This window comes from Dasypus novemcinctus, chromosome 15, assembly GCF_030445035.2.
Source record: "Dasypus novemcinctus isolate mDasNov1 chromosome 15, mDasNov1.1.hap2, whole genome shotgun sequence".
Classification (NCBI taxonomy): domain Eukaryota; kingdom Metazoa; phylum Chordata; class Mammalia; order Cingulata; family Dasypodidae; genus Dasypus; species Dasypus novemcinctus.
Genome location: NC_080687.1, coordinates 108,783,238 through 108,790,393, shown reverse-complemented (window position 1 = coordinate 108,790,393; position 7,156 = coordinate 108,783,238).

Genomic DNA, 7,156 nt, shown 5'->3' with positions numbered 1-7,156 from the left:
GCATAGCAAAACCTCAAAAGAAAATGAGTATTGGTTATCTGCATATATAAGAATATTTTTTTCTAAAACAGAACAAATATATGTTAAAATTACAAGGTATTAATGTTAGGATGGTATTTGGGCAAAAATACAACCAAAGCAAACTATGGACAGTAAAGTAGTATATTCCTAATATTTAACAGTTATTTTTAAGATTAGTTTTATGAAAATTATAGTTGAATCCACTTCCCCATATACCCTTCAATACTTTGACAACTACCAAACTCCCCAAATCCTTTATTCTTTATTTTCATTAATTTCCAATCCACTATGTGAATTGTCATATATAATGCTCTCCACACACACACACACAAACATACACACACACCCCAAAACAAAACAAAACAAAAAACAAAACAAAACAAAACAAAACATGATACAGATCTTGGTACTCTGAAATGCTAACCAGGATTACTGAAATGCAATTATTGTATTAACTTTTTAATTCAAACTTTCATCAAATATTCCAACCACCTACTGTATCCTAAATGCTGAGTTCTAATATACATAAAGTGAATAAATTATTTATCCTGAATATTTTCACTACTAAATATTTGAGAGGTATAAAAAAAAGTGGAATATAAGCTATGTGCAAAAACCTAAAAGAGGTATGGGTGTAAAATTCCAGCAAACACTGTGGAGAAGAAAGAATAATTAGACTTGCAGTCAGAGAACACAAAGTCTGGAAATTAATATTAGGTCATAAAATTGAATTTCTCCTACTAGAAAAAAGGGCAGAAAAACACCGTGCAATTTCTGGCTGATGAAGAATATAATGCCTAGTTTAAAATAATTGGAAACAAAAGTTGAGAGATGTGCAAAATTAAAATTGATTTAGACCCTACACACCCTCAGGTAGGACAACAGAGAGTGCATAGTGGACCTTAAAGCAAATGAGAAAAATTGCTGCCTATCGAAAATCAGGTACTAAATTGGTTCCCTAAGAAGAATTTATTTAAAATAAAAAGCAAAAAACACCCACCACCTATTGCAAACTCTTCCCAAACTTGTTTGAAGAGTCAGATGGGTTTCAGCTGTTTCCTGTGCCTCCCGAGGGCTCTCTGCCTAGAGGCAAACATGCTTAGCCAGCCTCCTCGCATCATACAAGCCTGAAGTCAGTGAACTGGATAATGTTTGGACAAGAAATCCTCCATATTAATTAAACACATTATGGTGAGAGCATTTTGAAATTTAAACCATATTCACCTACTGAAAACAATTTTTTGAAAGTGTTGTTAATGTGTCTCTGATATTATAGAGCAACTAGCTTAATTGTAGATAAATAAAATCTTATCTTCATCTTTTTTAGATAAGATTGCACAGAAAAAGAATGAGTCATGTTTGTGAAACTCATTATATAATTGGTCATACCATTTGCCCAGGAAATCAAAGTTTTCTGCATTTATTAAATCTCTGAGGAATATACTCATTAAAAAGTTAGTGAACCTTGCAGAGTAAGTGGAAACTTGGCTTGTTCCCACTTAGTTCCCTGAGGAGGCATGAAGTAAAGGCCCTCTTAAAGACTTGTTAGTCTCTGAAAGTCTTTCTCCTTGGCTTCATTTGTACAGTTCAGTTGCCCCATTATATTTTACCCATCTTCAAAAGGGACTTGATTAAATAGATCTTCTGAAAACCTCATTTTCTTCGCACTGAAGCTCAGGCTCAAGGAGAAAAATTGGTGCAAAAATGGGAATGTCCTCAGCTTCATTCTAAGTGAAATCATTTTCCATTGGGTTAGGGTCACATTTTGTAAGGCAAGACTATGGCATGATAGAGGAAAAAGGTTTTCTGTGCTTGTAAAGAAGATGGGACACTTACTGAGAGTATTTCTTAATAAGATTATTAAGAATATGATATACATCAATAGATGTTTCAGATTTCTTTGAAGGTGAGACTACAGAAATTCACTGAGAATTGTTTGATCAGATCTTTATTCAAAAGTTTACAAAAGTTTACTTTGAGTAAATCAGGGATGATTCATTTCAAGGAGAAAGTAATTTGTGCATTCTCATGCATTTTCTTTTGTGACTACTAAGAACTTCATTTCTTCAGTGTTCAACTTCCTCATTACCATCTGTAATCCCCTACCAAACACCTATTCTCAAGGTTTAATCCTAGGCATGTTATCTAAGTGGTGGGTCAAAATTATGTAACTATGTTATAACTATAGTATTTATCTGAGGAACTCTCTCTCTCGATATATATATGTGTGTGTATATATATATTTATATATATTTCTCATAGGGATGCATATGGAATACAATTAAATTATCAATATCATCTTGCATTGTCCTCTCTGGTCACTATAAAACACATTTTGATAGCCTCATTTTTCTGTCCATTTTATATTTGTTTGCACTACTCCAATGTTTCCTATCTCTAGATAGAATTCTTAAAGAGAATTTATTACAGTTTATGTCTCCATTTAAATCTTCTGTGTGAGTTGTTTTTTTTTCCTCTACCATGTTTTCCATGAAGGAAATAAAAATAGTTAAATGTGCTTTTATGAAATTTGGGATATTTAACTTAGTTTTTTCTATATGTATAATATTAATAATGCCCAGTGGTGTGAAATAATATTTAATTCTCTGTTTAAAAATTGACTCTTTGTAATTAGACTTTTTAAGATTTTGTTTAAAATATTTTGTTCACTTCTGAAAAGATTATCATTCTGGCAATTTATTTGGAATTGCACCTTCTTTGTAAATAATTTTGTAATATTGGATAAGTGATATAACCAATTATTCCATTCATACCAATGTGTGAATTTCATACAATTTACTTTCAAAGAGTTGGCCAGAGATATTATTAATACGTATTTTACTTTTTATGTTTTTTGAATCTTTAGAATATAAAAAATATTGCAACAAAGTTTTCATTACTGTTACTTATTTCCACTTCTGCATGTATTTATTATTTCCTTTAGTAAATATGATGTGATAACTAATGTCATGTAGTTTCATGATATTTCAAAATTCACTAGAAATTGTGTTATTTCCCAAAACCAACATCAGCTTTTTTTGACTCATTGTGAATTTTCTGCACTGAAAAATAATTTTCATGCTCTTAATACTACCACACCAACTTTTACTGTTTTTTTTTCCCCCCTGATTTGTTTTTTTACATATGCTTACATTTAATATTTTTGATCCACAATGTTCTGTGTGTTTTCTGGCAAATAGCATATAGCCACATAGAGATTTTTGTTCCTGTTTTAGAACCTTAACTAGGAAGATTAGTTAATTCATGTTTGTTGATAGATTCTTAGTACTGCACATTTATTAACAGGATTACTATTTTCAAAATTGCTCATTTGTTTTTGATAATTTGTTAATTGCAAATTGGTTATATCTACTTCATTTTCCTTTTTGTTTGTTTAGAAAATCTTGCTTTGTGTCTCTCATTTGTGTTAAAATAATTTAATCTTCAAAAAGTTCATAATTTTTTACCCATTCCTTTTAAATTATTGTTTTTAAAATGTGAGGATTATTTGTACACTCTACCAAATCATTGCAAATTTATAGTAGATAAGCCACCATTGGCTCTAATCTTCATAGATAGAAATATCATGTCTGATCTTTTGTACCTGTTACTAATCCAGCCACAAACCTCAGCTGAACTTTCCCATATTCTCATAAAAATATTAAAATAAAATTACTCAAATATTGGTGTCAGCTTTATGAATTTAAGACTTTTTTCCATATTCCTTTTGCATGATCTGCAAGGTCTTTAAGGATAGATTAAATCTCAATGAATTTCAAAGTAATTTAAAAGTAGAAAAAAATTCAGATGGAGGAATATCTTTAAGTCTGTGGATATAATCACCTAAAGTATCTGAGGGATAATCTAATTCATTCTTATTTCTTCCCCTTCCTAGCTGGCTGATTACTAAAATTCCATGTAGGAAAGAACCTCCATTTAATTGGCAGCCATGGGCCCACTCTCCCATGTGACCTTTGAGCATGTAGTTGCAAATCAAAGACTTGAACTGGAGGCATGTACTGTTGGTTTTGTTCTCTCAACTTCTTAGATACTGCCATCTCTACAAGGTAAACTTTGAAACTTTGGTAATAAACCATTCTGATTGGTATAGGTAGCAACTAATTGTTTTATTGGTATACTCATTAAAACACTTGCATGACAAATATTTTATTGATGTAATATTTAGGTCTGTTTTAATTTTTAACACATATTTCTGTGGGAACTAGGGAATATGAAAAAGAAAGGTGTTAGAGAAGTTGAGTTTCATATAACCATATATTCATTTTTCTGGAGAAACATTGCATCCAACCATAATTTCAATTATGTTGAAAATGACTAAAATAACCTCTTCTAAATTTGTCGTGAATTCTGTGTTTTAATAAATGACTCATATTACTTATTTTCTGTAATTCTCTTTACAGTAAATAGGGATTAAATAAGGAAATGGGAAACTGGACACTGGTGACTGAGTTTATTCTTGTGGGAATACCCACAACCAGAGCATTTGGGGGCCTCCTGTTCATGATTTTTTTATTGGCCTACTTAGTGACAATCCTTGGAAACACCCTCATCATTACCCTCATTCTTGTGGATTACAGGCTCCACTCACCCATGTATTTCTTCCTCAGCAACCTCTCTTTCAGTGAAATATTAACCACCACCTGTGCTGTTCCCAAGATGCTGGCAGGCTTCCTGTCAGAGAGGAAGACCATGTCATTTGGAGGATGCTCTGCACAGTCTTATTTCTACTTCCTTTCTGGATGCACTGAGTTTATCCTTTTTGCTGTCATGTCCTATGATTGCTTTTTGGCCATCTGTAGTCCCCTTCAGTACCCTACAATTATGACCAGCTCACTCTGTATCCATCTTGTCATCTTCTCCTGGTTGGGTGGCTTTTTCCTGATCCTCCCATCCACAGTCCTAAAAATAGGACTGCCATATTGTGGCCCCAATGTGATTGATCACTTTTTCTGTGACAGTGCTCCCCCCCCACTTGGCCTGTGCTGACATACATGTCATTGAGCTCATGGATTTCCTCAGTTCCCTTGTCCTGCTCATCAGCTCCCTCTCACTCACAGTGGTCTCTTATGTTTATCATCTCCACCATTCTGAAGATACCCTCAGGACAAGGACAACACAAAGCCTTTGCCGCTTGTGCCTCTCACTTCACTGTGGTCTCCATGGGCTATGGGACCTCCATCTTTGTTTATGCCCGTCCCTCACAGAAGAGCAGCCTCCACCTCAACAAGATCCTCTTTATCCTCTCCAGTGTCATCACACCTCTCCTGAAGCCTTTCATCTTCAGTCTACGGAATGAATCCATGAAAGATGCTCTAAAGGACACAGTAGCAAAGGGACAGAACTTTCTCAAAGGACTGAGGTGCATGGCAAAGAAGTTTGTGAATCAATCCTGTGGATACTCAGAGTTACCAAGAATGATTTCAACCTAATCACAAGGTATTTTTAAATGGCACATGTTATAAATGACACAATAACAATTGTGTTATCATAATATTTTGAGTTTATTAGCAGCTGTTTGTTAAAGATATTTTATATCAATCAAAATTGTAATTTTATTTTCACACTGATAATTTGAGTGGCATTTTTTACAATTGCCAAAAGATGAAAACCACCCAAGTGTACATCAAAAGATGAATGGATAAACAAAAACAAAATGTGATCTGTTCATATAATAGAAAATGAGTCAGTCATAAAAGGGAATGTAGTCCTAATACATGAGACAACATGAATGAACATTAAAGATGCCATGTTTCATGCAAAAAGGCATAAAAAATTATTTGTGCTCTCACAAATAATTAAAATAAGCAAATTCATAGAGTCTCAAAGTAGAATACAGGTCACCAGGGTTGCAGTGGAGGTAAGAAATAGGAGTTAATGATTAATGAGAACAGAGATTCTGTTTAGGGTGATGGAAACATTTAGTAATGGAATATCGTGATGGGAGCACAAAACTGAGATTATAATTAACACCACGAATTGCATATTTGCAAGTGGTTAATATGGTAAATTTAAGTTGTATGTATTATATGAGAATAAAATAAATTAAAACAGTACAATATAAACATTGATTCCTAATTACATTATGGACTATAGTTAGCATAATTCTAATAATATTTCAATAACTGTAACAAAGTTCTTACACTAATGTAAAGTGTTAATTAGAAAATGTGTGTATGTGAGTAGAGAATACATGAGAAATTTGTAATTTCTGCATGTTTCTCTGCAAACCTACAACTCTCTAATAAAAAATGAGAAAAATGCAACTTTCAGGTAATAATAGAAGGTAGTTATGGGTAGATGTGATATAAGTAATAAGATAGTATCTTTTAAAAGACCTACAATTGTATACACTGCTTGGTTGAGAATATTATTGAACTAATTATATGTAATCAGTTCAGCCCCATGAAATATAGGATGAAAAGGTTTCAAGGCACCTTCTCCCCAAGGACACACTCTCATGCATGTGGAAGTTCACGCTTGGAAAAGACTCAGTTTTTGTCTTTAATACTTGCATTTTTCTTATATTTTAGTTCAAACATTAGTTACCACATGATGTTCATATTATTTTCCAAGTGGAAAACAAGACTTCCTTCCAGAAATACTTCTATCATATTATCTTTTCAGAGTCCTCGGTAATAATCAGTAAAACAGTCCCCTTAACATTCTAGCATATCACCTGTTCATATATTTATTATATTTTTCAAACTATTTTGTTTGATATTTATATTTAATAAAAAATTAAGCTCTTTGAGAATAAGGATCTTGAATTCAATTAAAAAATTAAGCTCTTTGAGAATAGGGATCTTGACTTTCTTATTGAAGGCTTTAGTTCTAGTTCTAAAAGAGTATCAGTAGTGTTACAAATGGAATACATAGTTTTCTTTTATCACTGAGATCTCTCTGAAGGGTTCCTCAGTTATACTCAAACCATACTGATTCTTCTCAAGTACAAGATGAAGTTACAGTTTGCCTCACTCAGTGGAAAAGGAGTGATTTCCTCAGTTCAAGTCTAAAACAACTCAGTTACAGAAATAGCACAAGTTATGTAATCTTTCAGGCCCAAAGATATGGCCAGAAGCGTATCTTCTGACATGCTTAATAATGACATGCTTAA